The sequence below is a fragment of the Poecilia reticulata genome, chromosome 15 (assembly GCF_904066995.2).
Source record: "Poecilia reticulata chromosome 15, P_reticulata-male-v2, whole genome shotgun sequence".
Lineage (NCBI taxonomy): Eukaryota > Metazoa > Chordata > Actinopteri > Cyprinodontiformes > Poeciliidae > Poecilia > Poecilia reticulata.
The window spans coordinates 7,934,351-7,955,469 of NC_088844.1; the positions used below are offsets into that span (position 1 = coordinate 7,934,351).

General features: G+C 37.9%; 1 long non-coding RNA gene across 1 annotated transcript in view; it reads right to left on the minus strand.

The window, feature by feature from the left end:
- Positions 1-21,119, minus strand: part of LOC103476476 (uncharacterized) — a 41,169-nt gene that overhangs the window by 19,354 nt on the left and 696 nt on the right. Inside the window, exon 2 of the long non-coding RNA XR_535478.3 lies at positions 2,690-2,787. This is a non-coding gene — a long non-coding RNA (uncharacterized LOC103476476). The remainder of the gene's footprint in view (positions 1-2,689; positions 2,788-21,119) is intronic.

A 21,119-nucleotide genomic window follows, 5' to 3' on the forward strand; every position in this document is an offset into this window, starting at 1 on the left:
CCAATAAATGCTGTTTAAAAATCCCCCCAAAGTGTCCCCATTGGCAGGATTGTTAGTTTTACTATTTTATCTACAATTTGTTCAATAAAAGCATTAAAAAATACTAATAAATTTGAAAATGCAAATACTGTGAGCAGTTTAGTGATACATATTGCACTTCTGTACGCGTATTACAAATTTAATATTTTTCAAGAGGATTTAAGTTAGCGGGGCTTTAAATGCTGTGACATACAGCCGCAGTAAAAGTTACGTAAAAAAGTTGTAACAAATATTTCTTTTCATTACTTTTATTGTTATCACAATGGTACCACAAAATATCGTGATAAAACTTTTAGTCCATATCGCCCAGCCCTTTTTGTAAACCACAGTGAGACGCATCATCCACAACATGGAAAGCTTGAATTTGGTCTTCAGATGCTTTTCGTAAAGAGAGAAAAAAAGCTACAGAGCTAATGTCATTACATTTTCACAATTCATTGTTAATCTGACTAATATGTTATAATTCATGGAAACCATCAACAACATTGGTTACCATTTTGTACAATAGTCCAATAGTCTGACAAACGAGCCCTTTGCCCAGTTGTGGAGGTCAGTCAAATTAAACCCAACACAACGATTAGCGCATGACTCTCTCATTTGAATACGAACATTATAACTTCATCTGAGTTTCCGTATTTGTTTCCCAATCTTGTTGCCGTCCACCTTGTGGCTTTCCAGCCATTAATATAATTAAATTCTATTGCAAACTTTGTCTTTGAAGCAAATTAATTAAGATGCTATTATTTAGCCATCGAGAGGTTAATGACCACCATTAGCAACGAGAATTGCAACCCCAGTCATTGGCCAAACTTGGTTATTTGGTCCATTCTGGTTATTTACTGAGCTGGAGATTGATGGCTGCTGATACTGCTGGTGACGCTAATTAGCTTTTAAAACATAACACACTCCATCACTGCTCAGGAGTCGTTGCAGCAGCCAGAAAACAATCCCGCCATCATTTGCTTCAGCCTGCGGACACAGAAAAAATCAGACTTTATGTGAGAAATTGTCTTCAAGTCTCATTGTTTTTACAGTGTAATATTTGTAGGTGTGAAACATTACGTAAGCAATGTGACAAGACTTTAAAAAAATATTAATTCTTTTTGTTGTTTGGCAAGGCTAAAACAAATTCCATCGGTCTGAACAGACTTTCACTTTTTTAACTTCTTGATCATTGAAGATATTTTAATTTTGGGTCAAAGAGGCAGCTTTTAAAATATGTATTTAAGTTTTTTGTTATTAAGAGGTTACAACAAGGTTTTTTCCCCTCAGTTTGAATAGACATTCAGTCATTTTCTAACTTCTGGATCATTGAAAATATTTTAATTTTAGGTCAAAGTCATTGAACCCTGTTTATGAAACAGCTTTTACAGTCCAAATAATTCGTCTTGCATTCTCTTATACGTTTAGCTCATACATTAATTTGCTGAGACTCTAAAACTAGATCTTACAATAAGATCCAACAAGGCAACAAATCCCATTTCCTACAAACACACCAATGTTTTTTTTTTCTTTTAACGCTGACATGTTTAAGAGATAATAACATTTAGTTTACCCTATATTTCACACCTCGCAGATAAATTAATGGTCAAGCATCATGATGTCATGGTGAGGACGCCCAGAACCCGGTGAATGTCACAGGCAGCCACAATCGGCGTTCTGATTGGACGACCCCCGGAGCTGCGGCCAATGGGAGCCACCGGCTCAAAACGCAGTGGGAGCCTGGGTGAGTAATGGCCTCATCTCTAAAGGGCATTCAAATGACATTGTGAGGATAGCAGAACTCGCTGCGATTTACAGCTGCTCCATAAATGTTTATTAGCTTTTCCTCTATTTATAACTTCTGAAAATCGCGATGAGCTCCACTCTGCCCTTCTCTGTCTTCACTTTTACGGCTCGGGTGAACATGCCCCGGCAAGCAGCTCCAACAGATATTTGCGAGTTTGCGTGTGAGTTATATGTACAGTTATATGCGCCTGCATTCATGCAGATGTTTTCATAGGAATTACATGTATAACCTTTTACATCAGAAAGTCCCATTGTCCTCGTTTCATCTGTGCTCTCTCTCTCTCTGTCACAGCAGAAACATGAAGATTAGCTCAGTGTTGGCAACAATGAAATATATATATATATATATATATATATATATATATATATATATATATATATATATATAAAAGATTTGACATTAGAATAGTTTTGTCATAATTATCTACAGTTGTAATCTTTGATTTTAATTTCCACACATATTGTAAAAGATCTTTTATTACAAATTGAAAGAATACTTGACAAACTCCAACAGAAGTGGAGGTTTGAAAATGTCTTGAATTGAATCTAAAAACATGTCTTACATGCCTGTATTCAGTGCTGAGTCGGTGTTCAGTAGAGGCGTGCAATACTGCAAATTCGGGTATCGATCTGACCCATATTGCCAATACCGATACTTTTTACTTAAGTTTGATATCTCGTCAAACTTATGAACTTTTGGTATTTTTGTGTTGTTTTTTTTCTTTCTTTGAATTATTTAGTTCAAACCTAGGATAGAACTTAGCAGCCTCACGTTGATGAGGTGGAACTGTGACCTGAGAGGACCGAGCAAAAACGGCGAAACCTGCATGGAGGATACTGACAAAAAGAGGAACAAAAGTACCTGGCAAAGAGGGAAGGAACTGCAGGGAAGAGGATTGATGAGTGGCGTGGGAACCAGGTGTGGCTAAATCAAAACACAGCTGTGAAGGACCAGGGAACCTGAGGGAAAGAGAGAGATTAACAAAGACATTACCAGAGTGGGAATAAGACAGGATGGACTGGCCAAAGACAGAAGATAAACGATAAAATAACATCTAAACTCAAAACAAAGAAGTGAACTGAATATGGAGCACCAATAGTGACAATAATAAGCAACCCAAAATAGTAAAATGATATTCAGTCAGAAGCAAAAACACATATATATATATATATATATATATATATATATATAGAGAGAGAGAGAGAAATTACTTAATACATTTTGTAATTTAATCTCACTTTAAATCAAGATTTTCTGCGAAGGAAGGCATCAAGAGTTTGTTAGAAAACATCAGAGAGCAAACACCAAAAAAGCTCAAGGACCACAATAGAGAGGTCAGGGAGAAAATTGAATCTAGAGCAGGGGTTCCTCTAGATTTAATTTTGGTTTTATTTACTGGATTAATGGTCTGACAATGTTTTGCAGTAACAGAATGCAAATGGACACAGGGATATACACAGACAGACCAGACCTCATCCTGGCCTCCAAAAAAGAAAATTAGAAAAAAAACATAATCCAGTTCAGATATCTCAAAAATTAGCTCCATGCTTAGCATTGCTTATTGTAAAAATATGAAGCCATAGCAAGCTAAAGTGACACCCTTGGGCGCGGAGAAGATTAATATAATTAATAATGAGCTCTGGAGACAAAACTGGTCAACAAAATCACTATTAGTTGTGAATTCAACAAATACGGCCTTTATGGTAAAGTGACCAGCAGTGTGCCTCCGTTGATGAAAACCAGAAGCTCCTTTGCCACCAGTTTTAGGAGACATAGCAAACATACAGAACAAGAAGACATCCTGGTCAAAAGCTGGTACTTTAACTGCATTTTTGGAACAGACAATCATTTCATAAACCCTGAAACATTACAGCTCTAAGCCTGATTTGAAGCAACAAAGGTTTGTTGGATCATTCCTTCCATCCACTGATCCCTCCAACCTGTGTTAGCGGATTGATTCCTCTCCTGGCTCGCTGCCTTGAAAATGCTAATCACTGGCTCTGGCTTTTCAAATGTGGGCCAACTGTGGGCAGCAGAGGTGTAACTTTATAAAATAATTACTTCGCAGGCTTTCAGAGTATGTTGGGGGCTGAAAATAAACATCACTGAGGGGACAGGGTTGGGCGTGAAGAGGAGTAAAAGCCACGCTGACGAAATGCAAATGCTAGCTAGCTCTCTCTCTCCCTCTCTCTATCCGTGGCAGATTTATGGGAGATGTACATGACATGGCAGCAGCTCAGAAGAAGCCCCCACTCTCCTTGCCTCTACCTCTTTCGGTCTCCTCCCCCGTCCCTTCATATCGTTGCAGCTGCACCTGCCCAGAAAGGTCCTCGGTGAAGGCTAGCGCCAATAAATCTCACTGATGCTTTTAATTCACTGATTGACTGATAGAGTTAACGTTGAATCAAAGATTTCTGGTTTAGGATTCAGTTCTTCATGCATTCCTCTGGTTCAAGCATGTTTTGCTAATGTGAAAAACTCATCACTCACGTCGAGTTTCCTTCCTTTTGCTTTGAACTTCTTTTTTAAGTTTCACCAAAGAAGGACGAGACATTCATTATGCCGACAGCGTCGTCCTTTAACCTTTAGTCACATGACTTTTTTTTTTTTCCTGAGCTGGTGCTAGTCCTGGCGCTTTCCGGACAGGGCTCGTCTAATGCTAGCCCCGCTGTCTGGTGCTGCCATGATTTATACGGCTGAGAGGCTGATGAAACTCATGAATGATTTCTTGCCTGAGACAGGAAATCAAAGCGGGGGAGACGTTTATCAGCGGAGCAGCCTGACCTGGATCCCGACCGCTCAGAACCTTCTGGAACACGGCAGAAAGCCGCTATCAGCACAAGGGATGGCTGCGGGGAAATTTATTGACCTGGTTACACGACGGTGCTGTGTAATGATGGCAAAGTCATACCTTGTAATTCATTAAGGGGCTTGCGTGTCTCTAGCTGGTTTAGATAAAGTCAGATTTTTTTCATCAAATAATATTGATGAAAATGTACATATAAATCTCTTGAACTTCTTTTTTTAAGAAAGCTACTTTACAAAGTTAATGAGTTTTCTTGGCTAGTGAGAGACCAAAACAAAGAAGCCATTAAAGCTGTAGTATGCAACTTTTACAAATTATATATTTATATAATTTTTTTTTTTTTTTTTACATATTTGTTAAAACTATCCCCATGTAGTGACAGTTTGCTATGAGACAGATAATCTGTAAAAAAAATCAAGCTCCTCCATCTTCTCCAAGTGATACTATCACCATCTAGAAATGCAGATCTCCAAACCAACCAATCAGAGCCAAGAGGAAGTTCTTACAGTATGACAATTTCTTGTATAATCAGTGGTATTGTGTAGTGGGATACTTATGTACATATTTCAAAGGAAAACTTTATAAATGTAACTGCTTATTTTTTCTATAAAGTTATGAAAAGCCACATGCAGCTCTGGAGATGCAGAATCTGTATCCCTGTTCTACCACTTTTTTCACTTCCAATGCCAATGTCTGTGTTTATTATTTGCCAATAAACATCCAACACAGAAAAACATTGCTGATTTGATTTAAAACATTTCTTAAAATGTACTGAATTACCAATTTAACTTGGTAACACTGCACCAGCACAGCAATACACCGATGGCTTCACAAGCTTAGTCAGGCATGTAAAAATAACTTTAATTTGTTCTGTCAGTGCAATTAGGAGTGTAAAAGCCAGACTGAAACACTGAAACTGACAAAAACTATAGCTTGACTGCCTTGGTCAAACATGCAAAGTACTCAAATGGCTCAGAAAGTGCAATTAAGAATTCTAAATATGATGTAAAATAAATAATAGCGTGTCATCGCTCACAGCACAAAGCGTAGAATTAGACTGAATAGATCTGCCTTTATTGATCTGGCACTTTGTCACGATATCCGATTTAGAACATATGTTCAATATTGGAACCGATACAGATATTAATATCAAATCGTTGCATCTCTACTAAAATGTATTGAAGTTTGTGATTGCAATATGATGAAATGCAGAAAAAAAGATTGCATTGATATATTTTATGTGTTAGTAAATTCACTAACTAATTTCACTACTACAAGCTGGTGAAATTGACCCAGCTTCAATCTAACTACAAGTTTTTGAAATTTAGAGAGCTACAAACTAGCTCATTGTTCTGTCTAATAGTGAGTAAATACACTGTCAGTTGTCTGTTTTTTAACTTCTGATTAATCAGCAGGTTTTACTTAATAGTTAAATGACTGATGTCTCGTAGTGTGAGCAGTCATAACAACCAGAGAGACAAACAGATTGCTATGCACATAAACACATTTTGCTCAGAGATTAAACTAATGGTCATGACATGGTGACCTTTTCCACCATGATGGCTTCAGACAGGATTAATTATTAGTGACTTTCCTTCTAAATACATTTGCATTCCCGTGAGAGCAAAGACGTGTGAAATGGTCAATATGTCTGTGTTTCATTTTTTTCCTCCCTTCATGCAAATTGCAAAGGCACGCTCGTGTATCTTGGTGAAAAATGTACCTCAAAGTCTCGTTAAAGCCCTAATGCAGCCACGAGGTGACAGACTGCCACAGTCCATCGCCGTGTGCATTAAACTGACTGAAGGGAGATAAATGCACGGAACCGAGATTAAAGTGACAAATAGACTCTGCATGCAAAGAGGCAGGGGTAAATTGTGTTGCTAAATGCCAGCAGAAGACAGTTTCTATGCAGACTGTCTTGTGATGAATGAGGGATAAGTGCTAAAGCACCAAAACTGGAGTCAGTAAATTTCACGCTGCTCTCTGACCACTTATTTCCTTCCAAAAACATTACCAGCATAGCAGAGCCTTGGCTGTAAATTTAATAGATGGAATGATATGCAAAAATGCATTCACATTCATATGCATACCTTTTTTTTTTTCTCCCCCCACATCTTTAGCTGAATGAGAACACATCTGTTGCGTGGAATAAATGTGGATCACTAACATACGAAGATAAAGCACGACGAGCTTCGTTGGCTTCAATCGTCCGAACAGACGGAAAGAAATCGCACACCAACAAAAAGAGAAAACACTGAACTGGAAGTTCTTGAATTTTTTTTTTAGGTTAAATTTACTGCTCCTAACTTGCAGGCCTCTAGTTGGCAGCTGGTGTGTTGAATATCCGCAGCAGTGCAGTGTTTTGATGATGAGAAGTGAGTATTTACGGCACTATAACTGCCTAAATGTGAGGTAAAACAAAAACAAGACATTGGCTTTCAATGGATTTTACAAATATAAATCAAAGACATGTGACATGAATTTTTATTCTGTTGAGTCAGTACCTGCAGGACCACATTTCACTCCATCTACAGCTGGTTTGCTCCTGTGACCATCCTTACCCCCGACCTGACAATGTTGCCCATTCTTCATTGTGAAATTTCTGGAGAGTTTTTGTGGATTTTTCAAATCTTGCAGAAGATTCCCAGTTTGATTTAGGTCTGACTTTTGACCAAGGACATTCTAACACAAATATTTTGGATATAAAATATTCTACTGTTGCATTGGAGGCATGTTTTGAAATCGTTGTTTTGTTGAAAGATGATCCTTTATGGCACTTAACAGCACCAAATTTAACAATTTTGTATTCTAGCGGTGGCTCAGCAAGCTACTCATTTCAAAGTGAGTAACCAGAACCGGTAGCTGAACGGGTGGTACTGGCAAATGACAACCACTCACTTGCATTAGCTTTGGACAAGTTAACGACTAGCATGGTCACCCTCTGGACTAGCATGGATAGGCTAGCGTTAGCATTGGCTGGTCACTATCACTATATTTAGCATTTACTGAAAATTCAAGAACAAATTAAATGATTTTGTTGAACGATGAGAATTTAGCTTCAGTTCAACAGCATTTTTCCAAATTGCAAAATTGTCACTAAAGTAAAATAATTCAGAGATTATTTTGAGAAGTGTTACATTGTCAATGTAAAGTTAGCTCAGGTGATGCACATTCATATCAAAGCACATTGTTTGGGTCAGGTATTTGTTTCTCTTTTCTCAGTGCAATGCAGATGTAGAAGTTAGCATTAACAAGTTGTATTTCTGCAACTTTAAGAATATAATTACATTGCTTTCATAATTCTAATATTATTAGGTACTGTTCAAGTTGGGTCTTAATAAGTTAAAAAGGAAAATATATTTTAAAAAACATCTGAGCGGTTTACTCTGGGAATATTTATGGCCAACGTTCACAGCTGTAATCGTTTATGCAAATTTCACGTTGATCCTGTAAAATGTCAAACGATGGAATAAACAAAACAACTGATTATAAATCAAGTTTGTGTCACAAATTCAAATGTCAAGTCTTTTTATTTTCCAAGAACAACTTTAAGTGGCATCAGATGAAGCATGAATGATGTTCCTGTAGCTTAAATAAGTTTTAATATGTAAACACAGGTGAGAAATAAAAACCGCAAGAAATGAGGAATCGTGTTTAGTCAGAAGTCGGTGGTTCTCCCTCAGGGTCACCGCAACTGCATGACGACACAAAGATATTAATCGCTTACCAGACATCAGTCATTTATAATGAGAGCTGACTCCGTAAGACAAGATGTAGCAATAACCAGTTTCACTAAAAGATCTTATGTTAATAGAATCACAAACATTTAATGTTTTTCTTTTTTCAGTTTTGCCTTAAGCAAATTTCCACTATCAAACACATGGAGGCAGCCGCATTAATCACTCAACTAGAGATAAAGCAAAACCATGTCAGAGTGTAAGACACTTGTTTTATTATTAAGAAATTTTTGAAACTTGGTAGCAGGTTGAAATTTGTACCTTTTGAACCATGCTTACAGTTAATATTTTTGGATTTTCCTCAAGAGAAACAGCTGTATCCTTCCACAGGTTTTTAATTATGTCACCTCTAAAATGAAATAAAACTTTTTTTTCCCCCAAAAATCACTTTTGGCAAAAAATGACATGGGCCATTATTTTAGCATTGTGATGATATCTCAACATTTTCTAACACCGTATGCCCCAGGCCAAACACTTCATGTCTTCAGTTCTTTTGTGGAAAACCACAATCTCCACTCAACCATAACTTTGGTTTTGAAAGTTATCACATAAATAAAGTTTATCATTATTGGTTAAATCTTTTCCTGTAAAGTTATTTCCTTTATAAGAAATAACCAAAAACCAACTCACAATGATATTAATGTACATTTTCTCATCCGTATTTCATGCGGTCAGGAAAACGAAACTCCAAATATGCAACCAGGCTGAACTGCATATGTGATGTTATCAGTGCAAGAGTTTGACAAAGTGCGCGAAACTAAACCGGCGAAAAAGTGAAACGAGGGACTCTGATAATACGACCAACAAACCTTTTCTTCCGTTTTCTTTTCACCAGCTAGTGATGAGTTCAGCTCTCTTTTTATGCTCTCCTCCATTTTGTTTGTCTTCCTTCTTAAGTGTTTATGTGTTTCGACACATACTGGCCACTTTGGTCCTTCGGGGCTGAAACCTGAACCCGGGCAGGAGAGTTTACATCGGCACACAGCAATCACAGAAGCCAGCGAAGCTCTGATCACAGCCAAACGTAAACACGGCTAATACATACGTGCAAAATATGCTGGATGAACTTCACTCTACACTTGGCCTTTTGACATTTTGCCTTTTCTTTTTTTAAACAGAGGGACATTCATTTCAAAATCACTCATAATAAAAATCAACTTTTGGAACGTTTTCCTTTAATCTGAACTTACTGCTCTGAAAATCAGTCGACTATTTATTGTCTTTAAGGGCTTTATTAGAGCACTTTTATTATTTGTTGCTTCTTGTGATGTTTTGAGGGGATTTTTTTTCACACCAACACGAAATATTTGTGTCTGCATTTACCTTTAGAACAAAAGCAAACTAATTCAGATCAAAACGCAGTAAAAACAAGTCATGCATGTTTCTTAAAAAGCTCTAAAACGTTCACCGTCATTTCCATAGAACTAATCTGCAGCTGGAAAAATTCACAGCTCTACTGAAATGTCAGGTAAGCAAGAAATAAAGTCCATCACAACAACAGTGAACTTAAAACGTCAGTTTCACCTCACTCATTTAGTCTGCACGTTATAAACAAAACGAAGAGATTCTGTCCTCAGGGCTGCGAGATGCGAAACCCAAACCAGACCGAGGTTAATGGAGGTTCGCCTCAAGATTTATTTTAATTGTTCCGCTGAAGCTTCTCACATTCAAACAGAGTGTCTGCTTTGTTGAGGCTGCCGGCTAAAATATACCACATCTGGAGTAGAGAATGTAAAGTGCTAAAAAACCTTTTTGACCCCTCTTTCTTTTTGCTGGAGTGATTAAGTGATGCGGCGATGAGCTCTGTGATTTAAAACTCATTTTGCAAGTCAAAGTGTGAATGTGGGAAATCCCAGATGGAAGCGAAGAAAAGTTACAATAATAATAATAATAAAAAAAGAAACTGATCGATTTTTGTAGCTACAGTGAAAAGAAAACTTGAAAATCTCTTATATTGTTGCCTTTCTCACAAAATGAGCACAATAACTAGTGTACCATTTGAATCCGTTTACTGGGATTTTGTGTGATGGACCAACACAACGTAGAACAACTGAGTACAGAGTTGATGCTTCACAACCGACCTTAAATGAGCAAATTCCTGAGATCACCTCTAAAATCGTTTATTACCTATTTTAATAGCTCAAACACCAAACATAATTCAATATGCATTAAAATTCACAATGGACTCCAATGCAGACGCTAATATCAATGGACTTCCTTATTTCCGATCTTAGCCAATCAGCATCAAGGAAAATGCGTGGTGCTCCTGGATTGGCTAACTGTGTGTAAAGTAGAGAGTTCAGGTAGAAGCTGCGTTTTCTTTTGAATATTTTTGACATGCTCCATGAAAAAAATCCATGAATGGTGACTTTTCCATGAATAATTTGGAGTTTTATATGAATATGGGAACATTAAACCTCCAATAGGAGGAGAGGCGTTACGGCTCTGTTACGTTAGTTCTGCTTAGTCTGTACTTTTATGCTTAATGTTTTAGGTTGATGAGTTGCATGTTTGGACAATCGTTTCCTCCGGTTTAGGTTGCTGTGCACCTTTTGGCTCTCACTTTTGGCCATTTGTTGTGACGCATTACCATGGCAACGAGGTCTTGTTTTCACCCGTGGGAGGAGGTGTAAGCTCAACTAATACTTGAACTACAACCCCAAAGGCCAGAATAGATGAAATGGAGGGAAGGAGGAAGCTCAAACCATCTCTCCCAACAGTCACATTATTGGGCAAAGATTTTATCCCCAAATCCAGCATGTCTCTCTGCCCACCTTTCTAAAGGGGAGCGGCAAAAGCAAAAGTGGTGGGTTAGCAGTGCTTGTGAACAACTGATGGTGTCATTCAGGACATATTGTAGAAAACTGTTTCTGCTAACCTGTTAGCATGTCATGACAATCATGAGTACAGTAACAACCTTCAGTCAGAGGCATCTTTTGACTGACTGCTACCGAAGGTCCTTCCTGGCCACGGCACCATCATCCACGTCGACACTTTGAAGATACTCAGATGAAATGAGTTCCGTCAATATTTAACTTTCCTTTGGAATAAATAAGGGATATTCTGGGCAGAGTACCCGTCCATTCCCACTGCATAATGCTTCCACCACCATGTTTCACAGTGAGGATGGATTTATATTTCATTTGACCTGAAGACCTCTTTCCAGATTTCCGTTGCATCTCCTACAAATTGCAAACAAGACGTCTTTCCTCTAACTTGTCGCGTTGTAAGAGCTCCCCTTCCAGTAGCACGCTCCATGCGACGAGCTGAGTCATTCGTTTCACTGGGCAACGAGAATTTATAGCCGCGCAAATAACAAGGTGGCTGGTCAGCAACTTGCAACAAAAGCAAATGCAGATCAAACGGACACTCGGCCCATAACCGCCTGACAGCTGCAGCGTTCCTAAGCAGCCCTCCAAAGGCCAGCTCCTGGCCTTGATCTGGAGGCCAACGACTGTCCTTCATCACTGCCAGGGAACTGGAAGCACGGTTCTGCATGATTCAGCCCAACAAGACAGAACACGAAGCGTGACAACCGCAGCGGCCAGCCTCAGCAGGAGCGTCTGCAAACAGGAACTAGCTGGAAAAATCCTCCTCCTTCTCCTGTTCCTATTCCTGCAGCCCCAGCTGTGCCACAGCCTATTTTAGACACCCTAACTGCATGCTGGGATACACTGACACCCCGTGAGCAGCGATCAGCATGTGGTGCTGTGAAGAAGTGTGTGTGTGTGTCAGGAAAGAGAGCTGATGATATTACTACTAATTACTGGAATAACTTCCTGCCACCTGTCTTGTTGTTGGCTTGTGCCAAAAATGCAGTGAAAATAAAACGACTGAAGGCGACTCCCACTCAACCAGCAGCTGATGTGCCAAACTGACACTTTGTGCTCCAATTATTCTGATACCGTTTGTTTTTGTTTTTTCCAATATTCCTTTTGGTTTTGACTGCACACGACAAACAACGCTTGGATCGCTTATTTTTTGTTTTCAGGCAAAAAGGATGAAGGCATAGAGATGCACTGAACAGAAGAATTGAGGTTTTTAAAGAAGGAGAACAAAAAGGCTAGTTTAACTGAGAAGCAGCGTTCAGTGCAGAGGTGGTAGTTACATACTCTATTATATTTTTAGGAAGAAAAAAGACTTATATGTGGTTTTACTTTTTACTTGAACTTTTATAATGTTATGAATTATTGCGTCTCTAACTTGAGTAGAAATTCTGGATACTCTATTCAATACCAGTAAATTAATGAAGAAAAAAGAAACATATTTAACCAAAAAAAGAAGTAGGTATATACAGTTTACAGGTTTCTTGTTTCTAGACCATCTCTGTTGTTGTAATGTTATTTTCTGTTTGCTGAGCCTGTTGTGCCATTAGGATCAATAAGATGCATTCAGCACTACATGTTGTCACTGGAAGTACATGACCTGGTTCTGACATTATCTACTCTAAATATCAATTATATGTGAAGTTTAATCCTGAAAAAAATGAGTTGAGCATAAATCAAGCCAAGTTTATTAGTAAATCACAAGTCGGCAACAAGGCAGTTCAAAACACTTTATATTATATAAAAACAATCAGAAAACTTCAAATATGTTGATCAATGTTCCACTTACTACTAATCAAAAGCAGCTCTAATCAGGTGGGCTTTTAGCCTTAATTTAAAGGATCTCAGTGTTTTGGCAGTTTTGCAGTTTTCTGGAAGTTTGTTCAAGATTTGTGGTGAAATCAAAATGATTTCAAACCAGTGATTTGACAAAAAGAAAAAGATTAACAGTAAAATAGAGTAACGTTTAATTCTTTTTCATCAAACGTCTCGGACCTTCTAAATTCAAGAATTATGATATTCAATTAAAATACTATTTAAAATCTTTTTAACAACAACTTTAATTCAGTTAGCGGAACTGGTAGAAGACGTTATTGCGTTAACATTTCTGTCTTTTTATGAAATGATCAAGAATACACTTACACATAACGATGTGAGGAAAAATTCATAAGTCATAAAAATGTCCATGTTTCAAAATTATGTAGAAACATATATATATATATATATATATATATATAATTTCTTTCTGAAGTGTCTTAAATCTTCGACAAACAGGTCAAGAGAACTTAAACTGTTTGTTGTTCCTCAAATCCACTTTGAGTCATCACCCTGGCCCCGGATCGTTTTGCTCCTGCTTACTTCCAAATCCTCAGCTGCACTAAGTACCAGAGCTCATGTAACTCTCACCAGCACTGATCTGTCGTGCCTCTTTAACACCTCCGCTGACCGCTCCAAGTGCTGAGTCTGCAGCTCCATGCTGAAATGAAGCCGCTTTTAAAGTTAGTTTTAATCTCTCAAATTGTGAGCACAGCGTGATGCATCATGACCACATGGGCTTTTATTAAACATTAGAAATGAGGAATGGGGCGCAGAGGTTTCTGCACCATCAGCACCGGCCCAAATGTTTTACTCATTTGACTAATTTACGATGGATTAATTTAAAAAGTATTGGTACAAATATTTTTAAAATATAGAGCAGTTTCATTATGTGCCCATTATGGGTTTTCAGGGTAAAAAACATATTAATGCACATTATTCTCACAGATGGGTCAGGGGATGAGCTGCATAATTGCCTTCCTAAAATAATGGCCATAGTCATTTTTTGCCAAAAATGTTTTCTTTTTTGCTTGTTTTTTTGTAAAAATCTTTTTTTTCCCCCAAAGGATGATTCAGACAAAAACCTTAACACAGAAACACAAGTCAGTGTCAAACAAGCTAATAAAAAGTGAGTACAATTATATCTAATTAGTAGTTGTGTAAGAGGAATGTACTTCCTGTTTGACTCTTCATCTTCTGCTCTGTAGTGGTGCTATGCTCTTCAGTAGCACCTACAGGTTGGATGAGGAACTGCAGAACAGGAAATATTCACTTTGCCACGTTGGCGCTACAGCTTGTTCCATTATCTGTGCACAACTACACGTTATCCTGTTTGCTATATCACTGCATGTAGCTTTTATCATAATGATGGATGCTTTGTGAATTTTTTAACCCAAATTGATTGAAATGAAATAATGTCACGGCTTTTCCTACAACTGAAAGAAAAGATGGTTCTTTAAACCAACCTAAAAAAAATTATCTAATTTGTTGTAGCTAATTTTATAACATGATTACACCTTAAGCAAAACTAATATAAATTGACTGTAACAAATTAGAGTATTCCTTTTTTTCAGTGCATTTCTTTTTTTGTTAGCACCAGAGGTCCTAAAAACCTCTGGTGGTATTTTTGTAATTCCTAACTGGGAACTACTAAATCTCTTTGTTTGCCGACTGTTCCCTGATGTTTTCCAAACAGTTGCGGTGGTTGGTTACTATGGAGACCGAACACGGGTTGCTGAGCAGACATTGCTGACCAAGATGTCCCACTTCTGGGGGAGCTGTGACAGGTGCGCTGCAGAGTGCCGTTTGATCTCTTCCATCTGAAGGAAGACTGGGACGTATCGAGAGGGAAACACGTTTCTGTTTGTCTTGTATTCCTGTTTTATATGAAATGAAGAGACAATATTTGGGATTATTACTTGTAACTTAGCAGCTGTGTCCAGAGCGGCCGTGTTTAGCCCTTGACACAACACCAGACACGTCGTCTGTACTTCAGTTATAAAAATACTATTCTTGCACATCCCCTGCCCTGGTCCAGTTATATGCTCTGCAATGTTTTATTAAAACACTCTGACATCATTGTCAGCCTGTCAGCTTTACAGCTGCACAAACTAAGGAACAAACAGACACGAGCATGCACTACAGTATCGATACCTCGATAGCACACAGACACGATTTCACCACCTCGGCTCCTACTTTATCACCTGTTAAATACAAGATTTTGTTTAAACCTGCTGCCTCCAGCTAAAGGAGACGGGTATTTCGCACTGTCTTAATTTCCTCCTTTCGTCTCGGCTGGGTTGAGAACTTTCTTCCAGCTGTAACTGCAGAAGGAAATAAGTGCTGTGGGCTTAAAGTTTCATTACCTTCTGAACAGTTTAGCACTGGATACGATTAGCTGTTAATGGCCCTTCCGACTAAAAAGGGTGATTCAGTCAGACAACGTTCGGACCATAAATCCTCTGAGCAAAGCATCCTGCTAAAAAAAGTCGCACTTTAAAACTCGCAGTTCAGTTTACAGCCTTGTTTACCTGCTGCTATCACCGTTTTGCTGAAAAGCAACACATGATAATTCTGCGATGAGAAGCGAATATTTACACACATGCAGTGAAATCAGGCTCTTCCATGTGCTCACTGATTTGTATCAAAGAACTAATAAAAGTTTTGGTTTGAACTTATCAAAGATTTTGAATTGTCAGGTCATAGAGAACAATTAAAGGGGTAGTCCTGTATGTAAAACTGTCTTCATGTTGTGATATTTCCTCATCAAAGACATACCTAGAGTTGTTGCCTTTATTCTTGTATGCATGTTTGAGAAATCCTTTAAATCTCCATGGTAACCAATCAGTTGTGCAAAACTCCCGGGTGGACCTAGCTCCGCTTCTCCTCGGAGCTGCAGCTTCCAAGTCTCCAAGCTTCTGCCTCACACAGCACTGGTCTCCTTCAAACTAGCCAGCAGCAATTAGCAGATACCTAGTGGAGCAGCGGATATGCTCATTAAATGAGCTGTTCCTCGGTAAAATGAGAAATGGTTAAAGGGTTAATTGAGGAGTGATGTTGTGATGACTTCCTGAAGGTGGATTTTCAAAAAGAACAAGAGTTTTTAAAGAGACAATTTCTTTTCTTTTATATTTGACATATAGCATTTTTAATAACATAGTTATTTGAGCATGCTATAAAAGGGCACTATGTGCCTGGAAAACACATAATACTGTCCCCTTAAGACATCAACAGATCATGATACAATATTGGGTGGAAAAAGTTTCTTTCATAGTTATAAAGAATCATCTACAAATAAAGTCAGTGAGGCTTCATTTATTGGAACCTAAATGTATTTAATGACCCACCAAAATCAACAGAAGCTTTGTGGTCTAATCATGTTAAAATCTACAACAGGCACTTTGTGCTATTGAGCTCATTACTATCTAACCTTATTAACAATTAAATAAAAAAGAATATCAATTCTTTTTGTTTTTGCTGCAATTCAGATGCTAACAAGTAAACATTAATATAAATATTGCACACACCCATAAATGTAAGTTTTTTTTTAAACAGTTAAGTTGGTGGCAGAATCATCAGACATTATCGTAACATTACGCAACTTCAGTTTCATTAGATACCTGATAGGAATTGTACCCTCTCTCACTCTAATTACATTTCTTCCATTCATTACTATATTGCGGCAAGTCATCTATTTTACGACATTAAACCCATTAAAAAACAGAAAATAGATGTTCTATTTATATCTAATTACTTACATCGTTATGTATGCAGAGGTGGTTTTACTTTGTTCACAAAATCATATTTTGATAGAAGTGACTGCTTTACGTAGCAGACCTTTATTGTACATGAGTCAAGAAGCTACTAGTAGTTTGATTGTTGGTATTTGATTTCCAAAAATGTAAGTTGTATCATAAAAAAATCAAAAGACCATTTGACCTTGGGGAGCAGATTTCTCGGCACATAACAGACATCTTGTCTGTCTGGTGGGTAGTAACTGCGAACAAATTAAAAGCTCTGTGCAGCTTCCAACACTGGTGACATTTACTCATTGCCCATTCATCTTATGACTGGAACATTTACCAAGCTACAATCTCCAGGTGTTATTGACCTTTATTTTTCTCTGCTGCTGTGTTTGAACCCATGAGACGTTTGGTCCAAAAGTTGTAGAGTTCACACAAGGGGAGGTCAGAGTACAGGTGAGTCCTGTTCAGTCCGCTTTAATCATACTCGTTTGTCTAGAAAGTCCGGTTTCTTTGGGGAGCTGTGATTGCGCAATAAAACTCTGTTGCAGACCAAAAAATGTAACTCTGGTCTGCCTGAAAACCTAGGTCTCGATTGGGTCGGAGTGAACTCTGGTGCGGTGCGAAAATGTGAACGCCTACCGGACCAGAGACCGGTCCAAAAGCAGAAAGTGGATCACTTTGGCATTTTGGATGTATATAGCTAAAACAAATGCATGAGTCTAACACTAGTGAGATATTTTACCAAAGACAAAAGAGAAATCCTACAACCACTAAAAACTGACACCTTTTTTGTTTCCGTTAAAGAAGGACGTTGCGCTCAGTGTCTTCTTCAGAGGTTTTCATGCCGCTTCCTTCAGAGGTTTTTGGTGCAGCGCCACCATAGGTGAGGGTTGGTTTGGTTCGTGTGAAATCAAACCGCAGCAGTTGAAAATTTAACAAATGAACTGAGTCTAAAGTTACCCAAATTAATAAATGTTGTCTGTACGCTACAGACAAGTCATACGGACATGGAAAACATTTATGTGCTTAACGTAGACAGTTTTTCTTTCTAATTTCTACAAATGTGTTTATTCTGTATAAAATGATGTTACTATCTGTGGACCTTTGTTGTAAATGCATTAAAGTTCAAGGAGTTTCAATATTTCTGCAAAACGTCCACAGTAAGTTAAGTGGCATTGCCTGGTGTTGCTTTGTTATAATGATTAATGACAGTACGAGAACATGAAGTTAAAAAAACAAAAAAACATATCATGTTGTCGGCAGGGGATACAGACGCGAACACTGTTTGTGAAGGTTCACAATGTTCTGCGGCCTTATCATTCCTGAACTAATTCCTTCTTGTTCATCCCCGGACTCCTGAGCGACAGAGTCGGGTTTCTAACGGCCTGCGGTCCGATCTGGGACTGTGATGACAGCGGACAATCCCATAATAGAGTTCAGCTCTTATTATCAACATGCTGTAAAACTGTATGAAGGAGATGGTCACGGACTAGCCTGGAACGCTGACCTATACGTTAAATCTGATGTAGCAATTGAGTCACTATTCTATATAAATGAATGGAGAAATTGGAGGTGAAAATGGATAAAAATGAAATCCTGACAGTTATAAAACAATTCTGATATTCTGGAAATTTTATAGTAATATATTATTGAATAATTATTAAATAATTACAAGGTAAGAATAGATGTTATCAGTAGTAGTATCAGTATTAGTTCCCAATGTATTCTGGACAAAAATCCTGGCAAATGAGATTGTAAAATGGCAAAGAAATCTTCAAAATTGTTGGAAGACTAGCAACTTGAGACTCAGAATTTATCTAAATTTAGCCATTTGAAACAACTCAAGCTGAAAATGTTTATAGCTGTGGGATACAACACAATGTTGCACAATGTTTATTAAACATCTACAAGTCTGCTAATTCTGTCTGATGCTATGTTCCAGAGGCTGCCAACCAGGTTCCTCCATCTGAATTTTGCAATAATTCACAAATGGCTACGGGGACTGGGAAAGCAGATGGACGTAAGCTTTTGCCATGTCTCTGCACAAATACAGCTGGTCGGTGGATCTTGAGCGGACTCCATCATAGGTGATGAGGCGGACTGATGCAGCCGGCAGCCTCTGCTAATGTGGTGTTTGTCAAGAAATGGTTTGTGAAGGCAGGGAAGCGCACCAGGTTTGAGCAGGTGAGGCGAAAGCAAGAATTCAGCTGTACATCAAACCGTGCAGGGAATCACTAGGGCCTAACAGAGCACCGACTAAAATACAGGCAGGAGACAATCAACAAACAGAAAACAGCTGAAATCAAGGTAAGTTGCACAGAAACAAGGGGTAAATAAGCCAAAACTGGCTGTAGAGGAGCAGAACACCACAGTGTTTGAATAGCAACAAATTCAACACCAACCAATCCGACAGTCTCTTGTAAAAGCAGAGATGTTTATTATGTTCTAGTATAATGTTGTACCCTATAAATGCAGCCGTTTTTAGAGTGAATTGCTTTAAGTTGATACATCTAGCTAAAACTGAGCTTTATTTGGCTAGCTATTAGCGCTCCACTATCCTGAGACGTTCCTCACTTTTCTACAAACTAACTGAAATATGTTTTTCTAGATCATCAAACCTTCCAAAAATCGGCAATCATGCAGCAAAAGTCCTCGTCTCTCACACAGGCAACACTTCATTGACACATCTGTTCCTAAACGCATAGCTAATAAGATGCTCCATCACAGGTTTTTTATTTTTAATTTTATTCAACCAACACCATGTGAAACCCTTAATGTGAGGGTCATTCTTTAATTGCGGGGTTCTTGCTGTGCACATACTCAAATTCTGAAGTTAACAAACGCTCAACATGACTGGAAAACCATCAAAACTTATTTACCTCTGTGTGTCCTGGTTTTATCTACAACTGCATGAAATGGTAAGATGAAACAAAAAAGAAACGAAACAAAATATGTCATTCACACCAAAGGTTGCCTCTGTAGCGAAACACTCAAATGCTCCTTGAACGAACTCAATGCCAAAAGTTGATATGAGCGGTCATTATTGAACATGGTCTCTTGCTGCCCTCTAGAGTACCACTTTACCTCCCACACACACACACACACACACACGCGCACGCAGACACACATTTATTACAACACACAGAATAATGTGCATTCCTCACCACATTTTAAATGTCCAAAATTCTCAAGGATCAAGTTTAAACTGAGTAATATCAGATTAAACTCAAATAGTGTTTTAGGTTAAATACAGTTACAGCACCTGTGCACCCTGAGGGCCGTTAGTAAGTGTGTGTACTGGCAGGACCGTCCTGGTTGGTAAAAATAGTAAGAGATGTAGCAGGGCAGATGTACAAATTATACTGATAGTGTTGAGGGGCATTTTGATTATTTTTTATCTTTAGATTGAAAGTTTTGCCTGTTGCACTAAATGAAAGAATTGTTTCCATGCATCAAATGTTTCTTCATAAATATGAAAACATTAATAGGCTGTTTGTGCTACCAAAAAGGATCTCAAGAACTTGAGTTAATTTAGTTCAGCAGTTTGAAAACTTTTTGTAACCAGGCCGTAAAGTGCTAATGTTTTCCAAGTACAAATGAACAAATCCTGAAACAAAAAGACACTCTTTTTTTAGGTAAATATGTACATACATACATTTAAAAAATAAATAAATAATAATAATAATCTAAAAAATATTTTTGCATGGCTGATTGAAGGATGTCATGCAATTATTGTGGTTTGTTTTTATTCAGACATTCCTTAAATGTTGGAATTCTGAGTTGGAAAGTTAAAGAATCTGATATTCTCAAAATCCAAAATGGCTGCCCTGACTATAAAATGTAGTGACAGATTTTTAAAAATTATTACTTACAATTCTGACAGTTTATTTCTTGCATAGTCGTTCACACTCACTTGGCAAACATGTTTTTGGTTTTGAAGATGATAAATAAAGAGAAATACATTAGCTTGCTTTGCTAGCTGCAGTTAACCTTTGCTGTGGCTTCTGACACAATGCGAGTTGATTTGTTGTTTTCTGTTTTATAATTCTGTAGTTTTTTTTTAGTACGACTTATTCTGCTTACAATGTTTTTATTTTGAAAACGTAAACTAAAACCGAAACTAGTTTGTTTCACTTTTGTCTCTCCGTATTGTAGAGCATTTTGGTTAAACATATATATTTTTTAAATGCTTTATATCCCCACTGAGATTGCAGACTTGGGACTAGAACACCAATAAAGTGGGTGTGATTTCACTCTGGTGTCCAAGTTCTGACTTCACAGATGAAGCAGCAGCAGCAGCAGTATTTGTAGATAAGACACAGATTGATCTTTGTTTCATGAAAAACTACTCCACAGACA